This window comes from Balaenoptera physalus (assembly GCF_965194825.1).
Source record: "Balaenoptera physalus genome assembly, chromosome: 18".
In the NCBI taxonomy this organism is placed as follows: Eukaryota; Metazoa; Chordata; class Mammalia; order Artiodactyla; family Balaenopteridae; genus Balaenoptera; species Balaenoptera physalus.
In genome coordinates, this window is record NC_138899.1 from 38,303,702 (window position 1) to 38,329,396 (window position 25,695).

Below are 25,695 nucleotides of genomic sequence, written 5' to 3' on the forward strand. Positions count from 1 at the left end.
TATAATGTTTGCATCTGGTGCTTAGTAAGACAAGAAACATGCACATGGACATCCCTTTACGTGTATACCACCAAACACACACAAGAAAAATGCTAAATAGTAAAGAATTTGCCTATTCCTAGAACTTCATAAGTAACTTTAAGTTTATTCCTAGAACTCCATGAGTAACTTTATTCCTAGAACTACATGAGTAACTTCATGAGTAAATTTATTTACTAGTTCTTAGCCCTTACAACATTATGAAGTAGAATTATTAGAATTATTATATTCTTTATGAATACAAAAAAGTCCTAGATAGGTTAACTTAGATACATGTTGTTAAATGAAGGGACTGGTATTCTAGGCAATATATGACTCATTCAAGAGCCCATGCAAATATCCTTCAATTCAACAGAAAAATATGTCATCTAAATATACCATTAATGTCTAATGACTTGGTCTAAAAATGTATTTGGGTAATGCATGTAACTCCTTCCCCTCATCGAGTCCTAGTGAGATAGCAAATATATGCGTGTGTATGTATTTAAGGATGAATACATAATTGGCATAAAAAATCATGGCAATTGTACCATCAATTTTCCAGAAATTTTAGTGAATTATTTTAGAATTTGGAGGAAGGTAAAATCAGATTGGCTGAGAAATAAGAAGAGAGAAAGATAATAAAATAAAGGCCAGAAAAACAAAGCCCACATTCATGAATAAGAACTCTATTTAGATAAGTTATGTAATATAAAGTATTTGAAAGATCCTAAAATAAACTAAGTAAAACAATTTAATGGAAACATGAGCAAGTCAGATAAAAATGCAGTCCATGAACAACAAAAAATGCATCACATATAAACCTTAAAATGCATTGAAAATAGCCTCATTAGTATCAGAGACAATTTAAAACAATAATTATTGTTGTTGAAACAATGATTTTGCTCCCATCCTATTGGCAAAAATTAAAAGCTGATTAGTCAATTCTACCTGAATTTGTTTTAGATGTGGGAACTGGCTCTATCAATGTCACTGATGGACATGATAATCAGTACAGCCAAAGATATATAGCCATATTGGATGTATTTATCAAAATTTAAGTGCATGTGCCTTGTGATTCTGAAATTATCCTTCTAGAGATCTATCCTGTAGACAAGATGCGTATATATATTTAAGGGTGCTAGTTGCAGCATTGTCTGTAATACAAAAAATGGAAGAAAATACATCATAATTATGGTATAGAATGTTATACCAGGGTTGCAATTAATGAGGTGTGTATCTATATACTGACATGAAACACAATCAGAAGAAATTTTGTTTAAAAAAGGACCAGTTACCTAACTGCATGTATAATTCCAGTTATGTTTTCTAAATTTGTGAACACAAAGACATAGACAAAAACCTAAACATGTAGAAAAATGTGCAGAAGAATATATATCAAATTATTGAAATCCTTGTTTAAGGGGAGAGGAGAGGTTTGATATTGAGAAAATAAAGTTACTTAACTTTTTTTTCTTTCCTATGTCTGCATTGATAGAAGTTTTAACATTTATTAGGAAATAATATATTATAATTATAATAATAAATATATACTTTGAAAAATGAAATTAAAATACACTATGTGAGATGACAGATGTGTTAACTAACCATATTGTGGTTATTATTTCACAATATGTACATATTTCAAATCATCACATTGTATACCTTAAATTTTCACAATGTTATATGTCAATTATATCTCAATAAATCTGGAAAAAAATTACTATATTTTCATTTTATTAATACATTTTTGCACATTTTCTTTGTGACCATTAAACTCCATATTTCTCACTAAAACCTATATATTTGCACCACAGGTGAAGATGCCTGTAATGATAATACATTCATTTAAGTGTTAATGGAAATAAGGGAATTTCCTTTATGGCAGCTTCAAAAATAATTCCTTTTATATTCACTATGGATTTAATTTATCTTAGGTGAGATTGCACTTGCTAATTCAACAGTTCTGTTTAATTAGACTCTTGACTACTCCTGTTATTAAAACCCACCTATTGTCTAATATGTAATTCTAAAGTTAACCCTGAAAATTCAGTGATTATTGATGTTAATGTCAGTATGTTAATGTTTTAATTGATGACAAATACACATATGATTACTACATTGTTTTGATATCAATTAAATTTGTTATAAGGGTTCCTAATTCTATAGGTTAAAATGACAAATATATTCAGATTTGGGGGTGTGGACATATGAAGGTGCACTGTGTACGTATGTGTGTGAAAGAAGGATAGAAAGAATACTAAATATTTTCTAATTTTGACTATTATTGTGATAATCGATAGCTTTATACAATGTAAACTATAATTCATAATTTATCAACAGATAATGTCATGTTTTTTTAACTTTTAAATTTTGTTTCGAGAAATTATCAGACATATACCCAGAAACATTTAGGGAAACTTAGCCAAATTAAATATGAAACAGTTTAATGTGAAAGAATTTATCTTTTATATGTTTTAGTCTCAAAAAGTTAAGCAGACCACAAACATATTTTAAAAATTAAATACCTTTATTAAACATTTGTGCCACATTTTTGTGGGATTTGATATATAATCTCTAGTGAAACTAAATATTTGTAAGGACAAATTTAATTTATCTTAGGTGAAATTGCAAACTGTAGTAAAAAAATATTGTTTGTAAATAGACTGGATTAGACATGCCTTATCTCAGCAAGCATTATCTTTATTCCTCCATTTCAACATTCTTTTACTTTCTATATAAATGGTTATAATGTCTTCTTTTTCTTTAATACACTTTAAAGAGAAATTTCATCCTTATTGACTTCAGAACAGGAAATTTGAATGCTGAGGCTCTGCCAAGATTTTATTCGTAATAACATCATATTGTCTCTGATGTGCTTACAGTATTAACAACTTGCCATAAAACAAATTATAGCTCAAAGGCTTAAAATCCATTCCCTGTGAAACATACCTGCTGATGACTCACTCTCAAATGATGTAATTTTCAGGGTTATTTGATTTCCCATATTGAACATTTTATATTAGATCCATCTTTTAATCAGAGGGTATACCATGTCATATCTATGAATTGTAGGAAATCAGTGTTTGCATATTGATTGTTCAGAATTCAAAACACATTTTCTCATGAAGCAGTAGTTTAGTCTCAGGATATTGGGCACACAAAATCCTATAAAGTGGCTAAAAATAATGCAGTTGTATTAACTCAAATTTTCATTCCTGAGACCAGAAACATTTGATATAGGAGTTAAGAAGTGAAGAAAAAGAAAATGGACAAAGGGAAATAAACAATTTTCTAATATTTGTCCTGGTCTTAAATTCTGTCTCTTTCATATATTAGGCTGCTTGAGTTTAGGAAAATTACTTATATTTTCTGGTCTTAGTTTTAAAACAGACATATAATTCTATCTTGATTATTTCTAGGATAATTAATGCATGATTCATCTTGATGTACTTCCCTAAAATTTTTATGATTTTTGCTATAAATCTCCTTTTCATAAATACAAATTTTAATTAAACCAACTATGCATCAGTAGAAATATAAGAAATTTTCTGACTTTGTGGATTCAGTATTTTTAGTACATTTTTTACCAGGATGCATGATGCATTATTTTCTAGAGATATGGTATGTATCAAAAAGAAAAGAAAAAATATCATTTGTCTTCATAGAAGTTTGTATTTCAGGTATAACCACCCCTGGATTTACTATTTACTATTGACATAACTTGTCACTACCAAAAGGTTAGAAGTGGGGAAGATAGTGACAGAGAATGGACTTCAAATTTAAAAATTCAAATACAATTTGTTAGTTGTCCAAGCATCTTTAGAGTTCATATATGAGACCTATCACTAATGCTGATATTTTTATTCCCCCTCCAACTATGATACTAAACTCAAAAATAATAATAATCTACAAAGTTGAAATTTGAGAGTCATAGGGTAGCATTTGAAAAAGAGAATCAACATAAAGGAGAATATATTTCATAAAAAAATGTCTCGTAAGAGGTGTGATGCTTGCTTATTTTGGCTAAAAACACGTTAGGCAGTAGATTAATTTTACTTGTTGCTTCAAATTGGTTAACTCACCAAAAACCAAGTTTTATTGTTGTTGCTCATGATTGTGTTTTTTTCCCACATCACACCTCTGATTAATAGCTAGGCACAAAGAGATTAATAGAAAAAAATTGTTAGTAAGAGTGATATTTGAAACTCTTGAAGGAGATCAAATCCTTTAACAGGGTAAATGACCTATGACAATATCTGTAGATAGTTGTTATTTTGACTACAGCACGCATCAGGCACTTCAGAGTGGTATAAGGAGTACATCCCAAGGTTGTTTTATGGTACGCAATGCTTCATTAAAATCAGCCCTTTTGAAACTGAAACAGTGTAACTTTGTAAGATTTTATTCTCATTCTAAGGTGAATACATTTCAAGCACAATGTTTTCTCCAATTATCAGCGCAATATATCTTTCTATTTAGTTGCCTTTTTGTATTCAATCATCTTTTATGCTTATTCTAGAAATTGGAGCTTGCAATATTCAACGTTTATTATGCTAACAAATTATAATTAACAACAAAGATTTTTTGACAGGGTAGTAGTCATTTTAAGTTTTCTTTACAATCAATAAGATGAAAGGAGAAACTGAATCACCGGTAAGTTTTTTCAGTTCTACCACAGTAAATACTCACAATGAATGTATAAACAGAATCAGGTTTGGGACGTCAAAAAAGAAATATTTCCTAGTTGTTTTTGTTGGTTTTTTAAAGGTGACTGTCCTTTTAAAATTCTTATTATCATTACTAAAATTTTACACATCCTAGACATTCAATAAATGTTTCTTTTTGATGAAGACAGGGTTGCTGTAAAGAATATCAAAAAGATTAAAACTCAAACTCCCTTATAACCAAGAAAACTTGAAGCAGAAATCTTTATGCTGATATGTCTATCTCGAAAAGAAAATGATCCCCTAGATCTTATAGAAATGTTTGGGTCTCAGATTGTCATATCTTATCAATCTTTATGCACTATAGATTTATAAACTGTAATAATGACATTGATCATGTTAGAATTTATACTTGCTCATGTTCTTTCATAAAAATAAATTACATTTTAAGATTTCAAGGTTTTAGATATGGTTTTGCAATGTTATAACTTCTCACAAAGATGAATAAAATTTTTTTGCCTTTCTAACTTGTATATATATATATATATATGTCTTGGCTATACACATATATATACATATTCAAGACAAATACGTATGTATATGTACATATATACATGTATATGCTATTTTATTACTTATGCTCTTGTGGTATGAATATTTCTGAAGGGTCAACATTATTGAAACACACACAAAAGTGTTTCCTTAAATTCATAGTATAAACTATATGTGTGGGAATATATTAGAATTCATATATTACCATGAATTGTTGGCTTGTTAGGAAACAATATATATTTCTCTTATAATGTTAAAATTACTAAAATTATTTTTGACTTCTTAAGGTCAAAAATCACTTAAGGTAACACACATCACAATATTATCAACACATTTTAACTTGAACTTCAAAGTATAACATCATTAATCATGATATTCAAATATATCAAATATATATCAAATATATAAAAATATTTGATATATCAAATATATCAAATTTGACTGCTGGTATTTTGGCCATTTCCAAAAGTCATATTCATTCTCAAGGGACTAAGTTTTGCCCCTATTTAACAAGAGTAAACATTAAAGCTCTGTTATTAATCACTGACTTCTCCCTACTCCCTTAGCTTTTCCAAATGTAACTCTAAACAACACCCTCATTTTTGTTAAATAGTACCTTGAGTTAGTCCATCTTGACTGGTTCCATTTTTTTTCTATTATAATCATCTTCAATCATCTCTCACCCAGAAATGACTAACCATATTCATGCCTCTCCTCAAGATGTCATTTTTTCCCCTTGCTAACCAGATTTCTTGAGAAATTAGTATCCACTGCCTCCACTTTATTGTTCCCTTAGGTCCTTCACAGCAGTCTGACCCTGGTCACCATTACACTTGTGAAATTGCTGTCACCAAAATTACCAGTTATCTAGAGCTGAACTGAAGGTGATCTTCTCATATTTCATTCTATGTTTACTTTCTGATGCATTTAGTCTTTTGACTAAATTCTTTGGAGTCAGAGAGTCTCTGTGCAAAAACCACTTGTATTATTATTTGTGCATACATTTTTGTCCTTTAATTTTTTTGGATTCTCATTCTCCTAATATGGGGATAGTGAGACCTACTCAGTGGTTGGTTTTAGTAATTAAATTAGATAATATATAGAAAGAATACTTTATAGTATCTGACACACATCAAACACTCAAGAAATGTTAACTATCCTTCCTTTCTAAAGTGTTGTCTATATTTGACTCCTTTCACTCTATTTTTCTTTTCACCCAATATTTGTATTTTATTTCTTATGTATAATTCAAATATAGATGAACATCTGCCAGAGACCATCAGGAGCACAGTTGTTTTCAGCAAAGTTAGATTCTCTACTTCCTGTAGCAAGGGAGATTATTTAATATAAATGTGGGCTGCCTTTAATAGCAGGTAAGGTAGAAAGAGTACTTAGGTTTTGTGCTAGAGTTAGGTATAGGAGAGTCTTGAAAGGGATGTTTCAGATTTTGCAAACGGCAAAGTCAGTGGACTTACCTTTAAAGTTGTAGTTCTAAACAAAGGAAACCAAAATGAGAACAAACAGAAGCTATTTATTCAAAGCTGGTTATAACAAAGGAGTTGGCCACAATCACTTGAGTTTTAGAGTCTCATGGGTAGGCACAGAAATGGGAAAGCATTCTTTTTTTTTTATAGTGCAAAAAAAAGGGAAGTCTTCAAATATTCTCTAATCGGAGGCTGTTTGCATGGGGAAGCTGGAGGCAGGGTGACTAGAAGTGGGACATTTATGGGATTGATTTGGGGACCATTTTTGGTTTTATCTGGTTGGGCCTCAGAAGTAGGGACAAAAATTGAGGAAGTTGACAGTTATTGACTGTTTTGGACTGATTGCTGCAGAGGTTGTGTCTTGGCTTCCTGGTCAGGCTGCTGTGGAAGTTGTAGGGTAGAGCTCTGTTGTCATTTATGGCTGACTAGTGTCCATGTTTATATTCAGTCTCTCAGAACCCATGAATTTGTGCTGACCAAGTTTTAGGTCAATTTCTCTATAATCATCTTGGACCATATGTCTCTGGATGAACTGCTGTTTAGAAAAAAATTGAGTTAGATATTTTGTAAAGAACATGATGGCTTTGGTTTGATTTGGTTTCCTATTTTGAGAGTCATGGTGTATTGGACAAGCTGTGCTTTATTTTTCAATTCTCAGTTCTTCCCTAACAGTTTAGCAGCCAGCAGGTCAGGTTTTCACTTATCAAAATCTACAAATAAGATATATTCACCTGGATATTTCAAAAGCATCTCAAAACAAGTGGTTAAGCTGTCCACCTATACTTATAAAATATTTTTACTTATATTTAATTACCAAGTGACTGTTTCCTGATTTTTGTTTGTACTGATGTAGTCTAGGTTTTAGCTATCTCTTGAATGGACAATTGTAATATACCCCTAACTGGTGTATCTAATTCCAATCTTTCCTATGTCCAATCTATCTACCCCCAAGCTGCTAAAGTTTTATTTCTAAAGTATAGAATTTGCTTTAAAATATAAAGTTAATTCTGTATTTAGTACACAATAAATCCCAAACATAATAGGCTTCATATCCTGGTTCAGCCCACTTTTCCACAGCCTTTACCTTTCCCTGCCATATCTATATCCCTAAGGCCCCGAATATTTCCTGAGTTTGACAAATGCTTTTACAACCTTGTTCACTTATTGCTTTTCCTCCTTTGTCTTGCCTGTGATTTCATTTTCATCTAAACATTCAAGGTAGGTCCAGACTAATATAATTTCACCAGCCTTCTCAGACAAACTTAACTGCTTCTTCCTCTGTGTCCCTATAGCCCTCTGTCTTAGAATCCCCATAGCATTCCAATCACATTGTCATAATCTGGGGTCATACTGTATTAGGTGCCCCTTCATCAGCTTATCATTCCCATTATACAGATGAGGAAACTTAGTGAGTTAAGAACTTGTGCACCATCTTGAATATTTAGTTTTCCATATACAAACTTGCTTACTTTACTGTCTTCCAAGCCTATTATATTTACTAGTGATCCACCTTGTTCCTCCTGCATCATAATTAGAAGTGTAAGCAAAACGTCAAAAAATTCGACTTTATCTTTCAGCATAAATTTAAATGCAATTTACCGTACGACGTCTCTATAAATTTCTTTTTTTCACCATTGTATCAGCTCCTCCAAGGCAAGAGTCAGGTATAATTCATTTTTAAATCCCCTGTGTAATGCATTGTCTCTCCTATACATAACACAGGGCAAAAATTGAATGAGTGTGGCAAAACTTCTAAATTTCTAATGGCATTTCAGAAATACCTTTAGAAATTAAAAATTTATCTCAAATATTTCCCCTTGTAGGTTTAAATTTTCTCATCATCATATATAGCCATGATTGAAAAAGAAAATTTCATAAAATATTAAACTGAACTTTAATTTTTGGTAAAAATTAAGTAGTTAATCTATTTGTTGAATTAATTTCTTCGCTTTTTTCCTCTAGTTAAAAACATTGTAGATGTATCAGAACTACATACTATTTACATACCATACCACTTATATAATATTTACATATACATTGTTTAATGCTTACTATTTGCATACATACCAAATGCATAATCTCTTATTGGTTATGCATTATGGAGACATAACACAATAATTATTTGTCAGTTATTGTTTTAACCATCTTCAAAAAGTTTTAGTTTGGGCATAGCTAAGGGAAAAAATATTTCGGGACAAATAGATATTGAAATTACATAGCTTAAAAGAAGAAATATAAGATTTTGTAGTTATCTTCTTGAGTCACAATTCCTTTGCTAACATGTTGTCAAGCAAAAAACAAACCTGGCCTTATCAGAAGAGACTTTCTTTGAAAGGGTTATCAGAAGAGTGGGAAAGAGAAAATTGCAATGGGGGAGACCGAGTATTGACATAGGTAGAATGCTCTTAACCTTCTCTCTTTTTCAGAATCACAGGGCTCATGTAAAATTAAACACAGCCAGGATTCTCTTATATCACAATTTATGCTATATCATCTATTTATCCCAAACTGCCCTGACTGTGGAAAATGTTTTGAAGTGGCCAGAGTCTGATACAAACTCAGCTCTCCCACACACCCGTAGCCCAAGCTGGATGTTTTCAGTCACCTGGGAAGAAGACTTCAGAGAGGTAGTGTGAAATAACTTTTCATGATGAAAATTCATCAATAAACCTAATGCTATTCCATTGGTCTCCTCCCTGTCTGCTTTTCAATATCTGGCCTTACTTATTGCAAAAAGCAAAAAACTCAATGGCCACAGTGCTCTCAGATATTCTTTTCTATGTTTATCTTTAAAATAATTGTTTCTTTAGAAATAGCATATATCCATCCCATGTAGAAAATCAGGGAAGTACATAAAAATAAAAGAAATGAAAATTACTCATAATCATATTACCAACAAATAACTACTGTTAACGTGTGTGTATCACATACATATTTATATACTTGAGATAATGCTGTTAGAAAATTTGTATTCTACTTTTTTATATTTCACATTTATCTTATATATGATAAAATTATTATAAAAATAATTTTAACTTTTGTATAATAGTCTATTCTATGTAATAATCCCATATATTGTTATACAATATTTAATGAAATATTATCATGTATTTAGGATATTTGATTCTTTATTTCCTAATATCCTAGTAAGGTAAATAAGGCTTAATAAAAATAATAATGCATAAATATTTGGCTGAATCTGATTACCTCTTAAAGTTATATTCATGTTACTATAATTACTAGAATAAAGAGTATGAACATGTTAAAATATTTATTTCTGAGTTGCCTTCCAAAAAGAATCATTGAAGTATACTATTTCACCACATTTTGTAATAGATGTATATATTCAAATTTTCACAAATTTAAAAAAATTAATGGTTAAATAATATTTCATTATTTAATGTACATTTACTGATAATGTTGAACAGAGTACTATCTCCTTATTTAATTTGTATTTACTAATAATGTTAAACATCTTTTTTTTCTTTCGTTTTGAATTGGTGAGGCTCCTTTTCTATGGGAAATCTTATTATATTTCTTTCGAACATACATGAGCTTTCCACAATTTTTGTCTCCTCCTTAGTCAATAATATTTAGTCCTTCATGAACCCATTTATACTTTTAAAATAAGCCCTGTCTTTCCTCTCTCTAGGTAGATTTGACTTTCTCTAGTCCCCCAACCTCCATTTTGTAATTCACGTATTAAAAGGTCAGAAAGAAGGGTTCAAAATACCCTGGCTTCATAGTGCTCCTTTTAAAGCATTGTTCTTGCAATGATGACAGTGAGGAAAACTCTTACTTATCATTCCTGTAGTCCATGAATATCAAGGTTACTATTCCATTTCTATCTTTTTGTCTTTGCTTATATCTTACCATCTATCTGGAAGAACCTTACCATTACCATTTTGTCTTCTGGAAAAATTCGACTTTATCTTTCAGCATAAATTAAAATGCAATTTACTGTACAACTTCTCTATAAATTTCTTCAATCCAGAGTAAATACCTCTTCTGTGTTTTCATAATTGTTTCTATTGCTTAGAACAGTGACTATCAGAGAATAGATGTTAATGATTTTTTGAATGGATTGATTTATATAAAGCATGTTACAACCTTCTTTTGTAGTTGTGTTCTTTGTAATTGTATGTATTCATAGCACATAACATATACATGAACCTTTTTTGTTCTAGATTGTGAGTTTATTAAACATAAGAACCAGCTTTTGTTTGGTTTTGTTTTGTTTTCTTCATATAATGCATGCGTTAAATGTTTCTGGAGAAAAGGATCTAGCAAATACAAAGACAAACGTGATAAACCTGTGACACAGGTGAGCTAATGTGGGAATTAGTTACTCAAGATCAGCAGAGGATCATGAAAGAATTGACAAATCCAGGCAGAATATTTGAAACCAGAGGTAAGGAGGGACAAAAATAAAGTCATTCTTGATTGGTTTAAAGCTGGATTTGTAGTTGGCTCTCCGCAATCAACAAAAAAATTAGAACAAAAGGCTAGCAAGTAACATGGTAACATTATTCTAATTTGTACTTTATTCAAAGATTTTTTTTCAAGTTCTCCACTACATTTTGAAGTAGCTAGCATCAGTCCACTGACAATCTACCAACCATTTTTAAAGGACCTTTTATCTGAAAATGTGTGGAGCTTCAGACACAGAATGTATAGATGTTTGGACTGTTTTAAGATCTGATTTAGATAGCTTTATGTAAGATTAGATTAGGTATAGAAATCCTGACAGAAAATAAATCTAATTAAATGACAGATACATGATCAGAGATAATTCTTTACAAAACAGTAAATGTTCAAAAGCGCTCCAGATAATTGATCAATGCAGAGTGATGTTCTGAATATTCAGAATAATACATTGCACTTTGGCTCCTCATTGTCTAAAAATGATCAAAATATTCAGGTAAGGCTTGGTGTGCACGCCAGTGGACACCATGTATTTCCATTTTGAGCTACATTTTGCAATGAAATGCTAGATAGCAGTTGGATATAATTTTTCCATAATGAAAATAACAAAATGTCTTCCGTGTTAGCGCATAACAAACAATATTCATATCAAAATGAACCTATTTAATAAAAAGTGTAGCTGGTTTTATACACTTTTATAGCAGTTTGATCATATTTTGGCATAATCAGCACTGAAATAAATCTACTATATGTCTCAACAGAAAGTGTTAAAGCTGAATAAAAAATTGCACAGATCTAGTTTTCTCATGCATAGTTTTTAAAACGATGTTCAAAATTATACAGAACTATGTTGCTTAGGCATTTCTTTAATGAATCAGAGTGAATGATAGTGCATTCTTATAAACAAACAGGCACATAGAAACAGTAAAGTGGAAAGGAGGATTCAGAGAATTGCATTATGCTAATCCTAAGAAACTAATTCTTGTGATGTAGTACAAGAACAGTCTACATCCAATTCACTTCAAGTAAGAAAATATACTGCAGAGACCATTCAGAAATTACTGTTACTTCAGAGTACATTCAGCAAATCAATATTGTGTGTTCACTATTTTGGCAATGTGGGCTGTATGGGTGCTGTCAGAGTTCTAAAACTCTACCAATTCATCTAGAAGAGAAGGTAATTTGATTTTTTTAAAAAATAAATATAAAACTGAGGACTCATAATTATAGTCTCACGCATAGGAGAGTAAACAGAGGAGCATGCATAGATACATTCCTTTGAATTTTATACAGCTTTGTTATTGAACTTAATTTTAAATGTCAGTGTTATGTACTATGTTTAATGGACAGTACAACACAGAAATAGCTAATAAGTATTAATTATGTTAAACGGAATGTGTTATTAATTAATGAAGTTTTCCTTTGAAGAAATTTATAATGTCTGATTTTAAATATATTGTGATTATATTTTTATGGGACCACCATGATGATTTGGGGACATAATTTAAGTAGGTGAATATTTTATCTATTTGATAATTAAATTATCATTCCTCATTCAAAGTAATGCCAAATGGGAAAGTTTATGTTTGGTATAAATGATATTGTTTGTCTATCTAAAATGCATGCTAATCTAAGATAATAAAAATGTGCAAATCTTGTTGGTTGTAACAGAAAGACCAATTGACAATTTTTATTAAATTGCTGAATACAAACAATATGTTTTATTTGAAGAGGACTTTATGTCAAAAATATATAAAAAGTATTGAGTAAAGTCAAGTGCAAGACTCAGTCATCAAATGAGGTTTATGCTTTTATAATTCCTTTTGCAAATAGCTTTCAGAATTGCATTAGAAGCTAGGCTGAAACTCAATTTTGAGTCTGGAATATTCTAATCATTTGGATGGGGGAACTTTTGCAAACATGTTGTTTTTGATCCAAATTTTTTCATTAGGGTGGTATTATGAAATGGGATCTCTTGTTCTAAGGTGACTTTATTCATACAGAGTGCTGAATAAGATTATATCCTATAGCACCAGATGCCTGTATTTAAACCATACTTCATCTAATCCTGTATAAGTGACCTTGACATAGTTACAAAGCCTAACAATACATCAGTATATTCATCTTTAAATCCAGGGTAATAATAGAAACTTTTTAATAGAGTTCATTAATGTGTAATTTTCAGAAGTTTTGTAAAGCATTCCTCTCATACAAATATAAAATGAACATCTGTCAGAGTTGATATTTAACTTACTATTTAATAAAGGAAGCAGTAACGTGTTATGAACAGTTTAGAGAGCATTTAAGTATATACATAGAAATAGAAATAAAGATAGATATGAAATTTGATATATTGCTGAATAAAATACAAAACTGGCCAATATCCAACAAATCCACAAACCATAATATTTGGGATTATCTCTTCTACTGGATAGAAATTATTTACATCTCTACCAGGCAAAATTCTATAAGTTTACCACTGCCCCTAGAGGGTTGGTAATCACCAGTAAATGAACCCAGAACTGCGCTAGAAGAATACCTGGAAATCTCTTTACTTATATCCAAGTTGTGGATATTTTTGATCTGACAGTTTTCCCCTGTTGTGATCAGAATCTCCAAAGATTATTCTTGATCACAAAAAAAAGCTGTTCTTATTAGATTTAGACTGATTATTTGCATAGATAAAGCAAGAGTGTTACTTAATTCAATAAGCCTTCTTCAGTTCTGAAAATCAGACTTGAATATTTTTGGCAACTAATAATGTCAACTAATTAACCTCTGTGTATAAAGTTTCAGAAGAAATTCTAGATTGACTCCTCAAATTATATGATTTTTTTTTTTTATTGGTGAGGCTGAGGTTCCAAGCCCAAGACACACTCTCCATCGGATTTCAACTGTTATATTTATATATTTGGGTAGATTTCTTTTGAGTTGAAATTCTCTAAGATTCGTTAAGGTCCTTAGATTACTAGGTAGTGAATTCCTTACTGAGAAAATTCACCTGTGAATTTTTAGACTGTGGTACTTACTTGATAATCCAGGTAACAAGTCAGATTTCTTGGAAGAATATTGCAGAATTTGGCTCCAAATATTGTCAATACCTATTCCTTAATATGTGCTTGTCATACCTGATTAGATTTCTCTCAAATGTAACACTCCAAGTATAGCCTTGGTTGCACTATTGATTTGTCCAATTATATCCTGGTAAGACAGAGGGCAGATCTGTACTGCATTTACTTTTATAAGAAGACTCAGCAAAAATATTTGTTTTTGATTTTTGAAGGGGCAGTGAGAATCAGATATTACCTTAGAATTGTTCATTTCAGCTTAAAAAAGCATAACCTACTAAACAGTGGGTTAGAGACAGCTTAAAAAGAAAGAGAAAGAGCGTCTTCATATACCCATATAAAATAGAACATCAAAAATAATGCTAACAGTATTCCAGGACTCCCACATGAAAAAATTAAGAGTTCAGACAACATTTTTCCAAAAATAGATTTTAGAATTTGAATGATTGGCAGCTCAGGACATTGATCCCTGGGCAAGGAATGACAAAAATGATGAGCCTTATGAATGTTCTAGCTTATTCCTGGCACAAGTGCGTTTCCAGGATGTGGAGAGATGTGACTACAAAAGCAGAGACCAGAGTGATGTGATTGCTGCCTGCGAGGAGCTCCTGAGCCAAGGAATGGGTGTAACCTTTAGAAGCTGAGAAATGCAAGTTAACAGCGTTTTCCCTAGAGCCCTTGATAGGCATGCTGCCCTGCTGACATCTTTACTTTAGCCAAGTGAGACCCAATTTGGACTTCTGACTTCCAATATCATAAGGCAATAAATTTGGGGTGTTTTTAAGCCACTAAGTTTGTGGTAATTTGTTACAGCAGTAATAAAAAACTAATATAAGACTTATAGATCAAGGCAAATAATATTCCCTTGCCTCTCATATCTTTTATAACTTGGTATACTTCCTCAAGTTTTGCCTTTCATTATATACTCTCATATATTCTGAGACAACTATATCTACACTTTAGAGCAAAACTATTTACTTTACCCTTGAAAAAATTAAAATTCTTCCTATTATCTTGCATGTCTGGTTCTTTTTCTTTGTCACTATTGCTGAGTATACTCTAAACTACCCATGTGAATAACTTTTAATCAAAGAAGCTCACTCCTAATTGACAGATAAAACTGGGAAGTAAAAAGCTCCAAACTGTGCCACAATCAAACATTATAGCAGGTTAGCTAAACTTTAAAATGCACGTCACACAAATTTCTATAGCCAACACACATCTCCTTTACACCTTTTTAAGTGGTAATTAACTCAACTTAATAACGAATTATTATTATATCATGAATTAGCTCAATTTAATAATCCAAGCCTTTAAGTTACCGAAATATCTTGGAAATAGTTTAAGTTGAAAAAGGAAAAGAAAAATAGTGATGTAAAAACTTTTACTGTCATTATTATGCTGTTATAATTTATGTTAGCTTACTTGATCATATAACCAGTATAAGAAGTAAGAAGTTCAGATTAAACTAGCCTCTTCATTTAAAACAAACACAACACAAATTTATTAAAGATAAACAGGCAAATAAATAAAATGTACGTTTGCATTATCCTCAAGAAAAAGGTATATAGCTGTTTAATATTTTTTAAAACACACAAAATTATTACAACAGTCTAAAGACTTAACTATGAATGTAGACTCTGAAAATGTTTCTAAGCTAGCAGTTTCTCTAAGGATTGTTTTTTCTTAAAATTTGGTAAATTAAAAGTATTAAGATTTAGTATTTTTTTATTCTCAGAGAATCTGGAAATATTCTATTTACTTAAGCATTTATTAATACCTATACATCAATAAAGGATCTTTTATGTAAGAGATGTTAGAGTAGGAAATAATCTCATGCTTACATAAAAAGGAAAATATTTTCTCAAGTACAAACACACAGACTCACAGACACAGAGAGTTTATATTTTTGGTTTTACAATATCATCCACAGTTCAAAAGCAAACATAGAAATACAATCACAGTCTATTCCAGATCTCAATGGCTGTTTTCTTTCCTAGCATACAGGAAACTATTAATTGATTTGAGCTCATAACTAAACAGACAAAAAAAAAAAAAGACTAACAAACTTGATTCTCTATCATCTCTCACTCAACAGAGAATTGTTCTCAATCATTTGTTTACAGAGATCACCAATGTTCATATCATTAAACTAAACCCTGCTAAACTAAATTTCTGCCATCGATGAGAAATAAATTATTAAACATGTGAATCAAAAAACCAAATCAGTCAATATCCTGTAATAAACCATAATAGAAAAGAAAAAAACAAGTAAGAAACCCAAAAGCAGGAGAAGGGGAGGAACAAAATTCAAGTTCTGTTACTTCTTAACATTCTTTCTAGTTCTCTGTGAGCCAAGAAAGAAAGGAAGGAAGGGAGAGAGGGAAGGAAGGAAGGAAGGAATGAAGGAAGAAGGAAGGAAGGAAGGGAAGAAGGAAGGAAGAAAGGAAAGAAAGAAGGAAGGAAGGAAGAAAATAAAACAAAAATGAGCTAAACAGCCCATGAAGCACCTGTTAGGAAACAATTCTTCATGCCTGTCTCAAAGTTCTCCAAACAAAGGCAACAGCTTCTTGTCTAGACTAATACTTCAGGATGTTTATAGAGCCAATGACATTGCAAGTTAGGGTGTGTTCCTCACTCCAGAACCAGGAACAGATTTGTTTACAGTAGAGGATAAGGAAGATAATACCTCCCTCCAGGTCAAAGTTTGGACAGGTTTGCTAGGAGCCACTTTAAAAGGTTAGAGTTATCCAAAATTGTGGTTCTTCAGCCGTATTTCAAATGTACAGTGTGTGCAGAATTCACCCGGGCCCATCTCTGCACCATCCTACAGACATGGGGGTGCAAAGGGAACCTATGAGAACAGGAAGTTGTGTTGCCTGCTGTGCTGTAATAAAGTCCTTTGCTCTGTCCCAGGAGTCTCATATCTTCTGCTAGCATCAATGAAACTGTGGCTGGCTAAATTGTTAACTTGTAGGTTAAAAGCTTATTCCCTAAGCAGCTCTTGACAAGGACATTTCTTTAACCATGCAGTTTCTTTGAATCTTTTAGGGAAGTCTACTTGGGCATCTTCCCAGATGATTTCCAAAACACTTAAAGCATAAGTTTCAAAAGTATGACTCTCCTACCAATATAAAATTAACATGTGTCAAAGATTTTCTTTAAATCATTAACTACTGTAATAAGGTAACAGGTAAATTATTGTGACTCCTTTAAAGAGCATTTGAGAAGCTAGATTACATATAGAAATATAAGAGTGCTGGGTTGGATACAAAAGTTGTTAATGTTCAATTGGAATAGAAACTATAACTTTTGGCCCTCTACCAGAACAAAATAGTCGAGACAAACCCGGCCACGAAAAAGTTGTAAAATAGTCCAATGAAAATTTGTAAATTGTTCAGTTTCAGTGCTACACCGAAAGATCACCCAGTAATATTTTACTTATTTCCAGGTCTCAGATGATGTTTCCTACTTATGGTTGGAAGGATTATATAGGTTAATATATTTAAATCTCTTAGAACATAATTAAATGCCATATAATATATATGGTAGCCATTCTTTCTTTTTCTTTCTTTCTTTCTTTCTTTCTTCCTTTCTTTCTTTCTTTCTTTCTTTCTTTCTTTCTTTCGTTCTTTCGTTCTTTCTTTCTTTCGTTCTTTCGTTCTTTCTTTCGTTCTTTCTTTCGTTCTTTCTTTTGTTCTTTATATGATTTGCAAAACCAAGTATGAATTAGTTTTCTGTTTTTCTAGACAGGAAAAAGAGCTGAATCTTAGCTTATCAATGACCTATTCCTAGATAATTTGTTTATTAGTTATCTATTTCATACATATTAGTGTATATATGTCAATCACAATCTCCAAATTCATCCCACCACCATGCCCCCGACTTTCCCCATTTTGTGTCCATACGTTTGTCCTCTACATTTATGTCTCTATTTCTGCCTTGCAAACCAGTTCGTCTGTAACTTTTTTCGAGATTCCACATATATGTGTTAATGTATGATATTTGTTTTTCTCTTTCTGACTTACTTCACTCTGTATGACAGTCTCTAGGTCCATCCACATCTCTACAAATGACCCAGTTTCGTTCCTTTTTATGGCTGAGTAATATTCCATTGTATATATGTACATCTTCTTTATCCATTCCTCTGTTGATGGACATTTAGGTTGCTTCCATGACCTGGCTATTGTAAATACTGCTGCAATGAACATTGGGGTGTCGTTTTGAATCATGGTTTTCTCTGGGTATATGCCCAGTACTGTGATTGCTGGGTAATATAGTAACTCTATTTTTAGTTTTTTAAGGAACATCCATACCGTTCTCCATAGTGGCTCTATCAATTTACATTCCCACCAACAGTGCAAGAGGGTTCCCTTTTCTCCACACCTCCAGCATTTGTTGTTTGTAGATTTTCTGATGATGCCCTTTCTAAGTGGTGTGAGGTGATACCTCATTGTAGATTTGATTTGCATTTCTCTAATAATTAGTGATGTTGAGCAGCTTTTCATGTACCTCATGGCTACCCGTATGTCTTCTTTGGATAATGTCTATTTAGGTCTTCTGCCCATTTTTGGATTGGGTTGTTTGTTTTTTTAATATTGAGCTGCATGAGCTGTTTATATATTTTGGAGATTAATCCTTTGTCCATTGATTCATGTGCAAATATTTTCTCCCATTCTGAGGGTTGTCTTTTTGTCTTGTTTATAATTTCCTTTGCTGTACAAAAGATTTTAAGTTTCATTAGGTCCCATTTGTTTATTTTTGTTTTTAGTTCCATTACTCTAGGAGGTGGGTAAAAATGATCTTCCTGTGATTTATGTCAAAGAGTGTTCTTCCTATACTTTCCTCTAAGAATTTTATAGTGTCCGGTCTTACATTTAGGTCTTTAATCAATTTGAGTTTATTTTTGTGTATGGTGTTAGAGAGTGTTCTAATTTCATTCTTTAACATGTAGCTGTCCAGTTTTCCCAGCACCACTATTGAAGGGACTATCTTTTCTCCATTGTACATCCTTGCTTCCTTTGTCATAGATTAGTTGACTATAGGTGGGTGGGTCTTTTCTCTGGGCTTTCTATCCTGTTCCATTGATCTATATTTCTGTTTTTGTGTCAGTAGCATATTGTCTTCATTACTGTAGCTTTGTAGTATAGTCTGAAGTCAGGGAGCCTGATTCCTCCAGCTCTGTTTTTTTCCCTCAAGATTGCTTTAGCTATTCGGGATTTTTTTTGTCTCCTTACAAATTTTAAGATTTTTTGTTATAGTTCCATAAAAAATGCCATTGGTAATTTGTTAGGAATTGCATTGAATCTGTAGATTGCTTTGGGTAGTAGAGTCATTTCCACAATATTGATTCTTCCAATCCAAGAACATGGTAAATCTCTCCATCTGTTTGTGTCATCTTTGATTTCTTTCATCAGTGTCTTATAGTTTTCTGAGTACAGGTCTTTTTACGTCCTTAGGTATTTTATTCTTTTTGTTTCAGTGGTGAATGTGATTGTTTCCTTAATTTCTCTTTCTGATCTTTCATTGTTAGTGTGTAGGAATGCAAGAGATTTCTGTGCATTAATTTTGTATTCTGCAATTTTACCAAATTCATTGATTAGCTCTAGTAGTTTTCTGGTGGCATCTTTAGGATTTTCTATATACAGTATCATGTCATCTGCAAACAGTGACAGTTTTGCTCCTTCTTTTCCAATTTGGATTCCTTTTTTTCTTTTTCTTCTCTGATTGCAGCAGCTAGGACTTCCAAAACTGTGTTGAATAAGAGTGGTGAGAGTGGACATTCTTGTCTTGTTCCTGATCTTAGAGGAAATGCTTTCAGTTTGTCACCATTGAAAATGATGTTTGCTGTGGGTTTGTTGTATATGGCCTTTATTAATTTGAAGTAGTTTCCCTCTATACCCACTTTCTGGAGAGTTTATATCATAAATGAGTGTTGAATTTTGTTAAAAGCTTTTTCTGCATCTATTGAGATGATCATATGGTTTTTCTTTAACATCTTTATTGGATTATAATTGCTTTACACTAGTGTGTTAGTTTCTGCTATATAACAAAGTGAATCGCTATACATAAACATGTATCCCCATATCTCCTCCCTCTTGTATCTCCCTCCCACCCTCCCTATCCCACTCCTCTAGGTAGACACAAATCACTGAGCTGATCACCCTGTGCTATGTGGATGCTTCCCACTGGCTATCCATTTTACATTTGGTAGTGTATATATGTCCATGCCACTCTCTCACTTTGTCCCAGCTTACCGTGCCCCTTCCCCATGTCCTCAAGTCCATCCTCCACATCTGTGTCTTATTCTTGTCCTGCCCCAATGTTCAGAACCATTTTTTTCTATTTTTTAGATTCCATATATATGTGTTAGCCTATGGTATTTGTTTTTCTCTTTCTGACTTACTTCAATCTGTATAACAGTCTCTAGGTTCATCCACCTCACTACAAATAACTCAATTTCATTTCTTTTTATGGCTGAGTAATATTCCATTGTATATATGTGCCACATCTTCTTTATCCATTCATCTGTCGATGGACACTTAGGTTGTTTCCATGTCCTGGCTATTGTAAATGGAGCTGCAATGAACATTGTGGAAGGCCAGACACTAAAAAAACTCTTAGAGGAAAACATAGGCTGAACACTCTATGAGGTACATCACAGCAAGATCCTTTTTGACCCACCTCCTAGAGAAATGGAAATAAAAACAAAAATAAACAAATGGGACCTAATAAGACTTAAAGCTTTTGCACAGTAGAGGAAAACATAAACAAGATGAAAAGGCAACCCTCAGAATGGGAGAAAATATTTGCAAACGAAGCAACTGACAAAGAGTTAATCTCCAAAATATACAGGCAGCTCATGCATCTCAATATCAAAAAAGCAAACAACCCTATCCAAAATGGGCAGAAGACCTACATAGACATTTCTCCAAAGAAGATATACAGATTGCCAACAAACACATAAAGAATGCTCAACGTCACTAATCATTAGAGAAATGCAAATCAAAACTACAGTGAGGTATCACCTCACACCGGTCAGAATGGCCATCATCAAAAAATCTACAAACAATAAATGCTGGAGAGGGTGTGGAGAAAAGGGAACCCTCTTGCACTGCTGGTGGGAATGTAAATTGATACAGCCACTATGGAGAACAGTATGGAGGTTCCTTAAAAATCTAAAAATAGAACTACCATATCACCCAGTAATCCCACTACTGGGCATATACCCTGAGAAAACCATAATTCAAAAAGATCATATGGTTTTTATTCTTCAGTTTGTTAATATGCTGTATCACATTGACTGATTTTCGTATATTGAAGAATCCTTGCATCTCTGGGATAAATCCCACTTTATCATGGTGTATGATCCTTTTAATGTGTTTTTGGATTATGTTTGCTACTATTTTGTTGAGGATTTTTGCATCTATATTCATCAGTGATATTGGTCTGTATTTTTCTTTTTCTTGTAGTATCTTTGTCAGGTTTTGGTATCAGGGTGATGGTGGCCTCGTAGAATGAGTTTGGGAGTGTTCTTTCCTCTGCAATTTTTTGGAAGAGTTTGAGAAGGACGGGTGTTAGCTCTTCTCTAAATGTTTGATAGAATTCACCTGTGAAGCCATCTGGTCCTGGACTTTGGTTTATTGGAAGATTTTTAATCACAGTATCAATATCATTACTTGTTATTGTCTGTTGATATTTTCTATTTCTTCCTGGTTCAGTCTTGTAAGGTTATACCTTTCTAAGAATTTGTCCATTTCTTCCAGGTTGTCCATTTTATTGGCATAGAATTGCTTGTGGTAGTCTTTTAGGATGCTTTGTACTTCTGCAGTGTCTGTTGTAACTTCTACTTTTTCATTACTAATTTTATTGATTTGAGTCCTCTGCCTCTTTTTCTTGATGAGTCTGGCTAAAGTTTTATCAATCTTGTTTATCTTCTCAAAGAACCAGCTTTTTGTTTTATTGATCTTTGGTATTGGTTTCTTTGTTTCTATTTCATTTATTTCTGGTGAGATCTTTATGATTTCTTTCCTTCTACTAACTTCGGGTTTTGCTTGTTCTTCTTTCTCTAGATACTTTCGGTGTAAAGTTAGGTTATTTATTTGAGATTTTTTGTGTTTCTTGAGGTAGGATTGTATTGCTATAAACTTCCCACTTAGAACTGCTTTTACTGCATCCCATAGGTTTTGGATCCTCATGTTTTCGTTGTCATTTGTCTTTTGGTATTTTTTGATTTCTTCTTTGATTTCTTTAGTGATCTCTTGGTTATTTAGTAATGTATTGTTTAACCTCCATGTGTTTGTCTTTTTATATCTTTTTCCTTGTAATTTATTTCTAATCTCATAGTGTTGTGGTTGGAAAAGATGCCTGATATGATTTCAATTTTCTTAAATTTATTGAGGCTTGAATTGTGGTCCAAGATGTGATTTATCCTAGAGAATGTTCCATGTGCACTTGAGAAGTAAGTGTAATCTGCTGTTTTCAGATGGAATGGCCTATAAATATCAGTAAAATCTATCTGCTCTATTGTGTCATTTAAAGCTTGTGTTTCCTTATTAACTTTCTGTCTGGATGATCAGTCCATTGGTGTAAGTGAGGTGTTAACATCCTCCACTACTCTTGTGTTACTGTTAATTTCCCCTTTTATAGATGTTAGCATTTGCCTTATGTATTGTGGTACTCCTATGTTGGGTGCATATATATTTTTAATTGTTATATCTTCTTCTTGGATTGATCCCTAGATCATTATGTAGTGTCCTGCCTTGTATCTTGTAACATTCTTTATTTTAAAGTCTAGTGTATCTGATATAAGTATTGCTATTCCAGCTTTCTTTTGATGTCCATTTACTTGGAATATCTTTTTCTATCCCCTCACTTTCAGTCTGTATGTGTCCCTATGTCTGATGTGGGTCTCTTGTAGACAGCATATATATGGGTCTTGTTTTTGTATCCATTCAACAAACCTGTGTCTTTTGGTTGGAGCATTTAATTCATTCACATTTAAGGTAATTATCGATATGTATGTTCCCATTACCATTTTCTTAATTGCTTTGGGTTTGCTTTTGTAGGTCCTTTTCTTCTCTTGTGTTTCCCACTTAGAGAAGTTCCTTCACCATTTGTTGTAGAGCTAGTTTGGTGGTGCTGATTCTCTTAGCTTTTGCTTGTCTTAAAGCTTTTGATTTCTCTGATGAATCTGAATGAGATCCTTGCCAGTAGAGTAATCTTGGTTGCAGGTTCTTCCCTTTCATCACTTTAAATATATCATGCCACTCCCTTCTGGCTTGTAGAGTTTCTACTGAGAAATCAGCTGTTAACCTTATGGGAGTTCCCTTGTATTTTATTTGTCATTTTTCCCTTGCTGCTATTAATAGTTTTTCTTTGTCTTTAATTTTTGTCAGTTTGATTACTGTGTGTCCCGACATGTTTCTCCTTGGGTTTATCCTGCCTGGGATTCTCTGCACTTCCTGGACTTTTGTGGCTATTTCCTTTCCCATGTTAGGGAGGTTTTTTGACTATAATCTCTTCAAATATTTTCTTGGGTCCTTTCTCTCTCTTTTTTCCTTCTAGGACCCATAAATGTGAATGTTGGTGCATGTAATGTTGTCCCAGAGGTCTCAAAGGCTGTCTTCATTTCTTTCATTCTTTTATCTTTATTCTGTTTCACAGCAGTGAATTCCACCCTTCTGTCTTCCTGGTCACTTATCTGTTCTTCTGCCTCAGTTATTCTGTTATTGATTCCTTCTAGTGTATTTTTCATTTCAGTTATTTTTTTGTTCATCTCTGTTTGTTCATTCTTTAATTCTTCTCGGTCTTTGTAAATCATTTCTTGCATCTTCTTGATCTTTGCATCCATTCATTTCCCGTGGTCTTGGATCATCTTCAGTGTCATTATTCTGAATTCCTTTTCTCGAAGGTTGCCTATCTCCACTTCATTTAGTTGTTTTTCTGGGGTTTTATCTTGTTCCTTCATCTGGTACATAGTTCTCTGCCTTTTCATTTTGTCTATCTTTCTCTGAATGTGGTTTTCGTTCCACAGGCTGCAGGATTGTAATTCTTTTTACTTCTGCTATCTGCCTTCTGGCGGATGAGGCTATCTAAGAGGCTTGTGCAAGCTTCCTTATGGGAGGGACTGGAGGTGGGTAGAGCTGGTTGTGGCTCTGGTGAGCAGAGCTCAGTAAAACTTCTAGCCACTTGTCTGCTGATGTTTGGGGCTGAGTTCCCTACCTGTTGGTTGTTTGGCCTGAAGCGACCAGCAGTGGAGCTTACAGGTTTTTGGTGGGGCTAATGGTGGACTCCAGGAGGGCTCATACCAAGGAGTACTTCTCAGAACTTTTGCTGCCAGTGTCCTTGTCCCTGCAGTGAGTCACAGCTGCCCCCCACCTCTGCAGGAGACTCTTCAACACTAGCAGAAAGGTCTGGTTCAGTTTCCTATGGGTCACTGCTTCCTCCCCCTGGGTCCTGGTGCACACACTACTTTCTGTGTGCCCTCCAAGCGTGGAGTCTCTGTTTCCCTGAGTCCTGGAATCAAATCCCAGTAGCTTTCAAAGTCTGATTCTCTGGGAATTCCCCCTCCCCTTTCCAGACCCCAAGGTTCTGACATGGTACTCAGAACCTTCAATCCAGTGGGTGGACTTCTGTGGTATAATTTTCTCCAGTTTGTGAGTCACCCACCCAGTGGTTATGAGATTTGACTTTACTGTGACTGCACCCCTACTACCATCTCATTGTGGCTTCTCTTTTGTCTTTGGACGTAGGGTATCTTTTTTGGTGAGTTCCAGTGTCTTCCTGTTGATGATTTGCAGCAGTTAATTGTGATTCCAGTGCTCTCGTAAGAGGGAGTGAGCGCACATCCCTCTGCTCTGCCATCTTGAACCAATCTCAAGTCAGTCCTATTTATAGATAATTAATGATGATACTTCCCCTCCACCCAAACTGTCATAACACAATTATATCAAAATCTTAGGCCACCTATCTTAATCTGTTTTCCCTTTTTATTTTACCATTCTAACTCCATGTGTTAGGAGCATTGTCAGAATTCTGTTACAGGAGAATTAGTCATGAATTCTCTGTCAATCATGGTTCCCTGAATTTTCCATTGTGTATAATGAATTAACTTATCTTCTATGCATCTAGAAGATACTAGCTATATATTTTCCTTGGGACAATAAAAAACAGCCACTAAAATTCTTCTTTGTAGTTCTTCATTCTCTTAAGGAACCTTGATTGAGAAAGGCTGGATCTGGACAAGCAACATCAGTAACACTTGGAGGATTGTTAGAAACTTGAAATCTCAGTATCTACCTCACCTACTAAAATTCAGAATGAGAATTTTAGCAAGATTCAAAAGTAATTCCTATGGTTATTAAGTTTTTGTGAGGCACTGCTCTAGAGTATCCATCTGTGCAGTACTTCCTCAGTTTATGATGGGGTTACAGCCTGATAAATCCACTGTAACTTGTAAATATTGTAAGTCAAAAATGC

At 33.1% G+C, this 25,695-nt stretch overlaps 1 long non-coding RNA gene across 1 annotated transcript in view; it reads left to right on the forward strand.

Moving 5' to 3' along the window:
* The window catches only part of LOC309647496, a 138,632-nt gene extending 117,343 nt beyond the window's left edge, over window positions 1-21,289 (forward strand). Inside the window, exon 2 of the long non-coding RNA XR_014256086.1 lies at window positions 19,982-21,289. This is a non-coding gene — a long non-coding RNA (uncharacterized lncRNA). The remainder of the gene's footprint in view (window positions 1-19,981) is intronic.
* The last annotated feature ends 4,406 nt before the right edge of the window (window positions 21,290-25,695 follow it).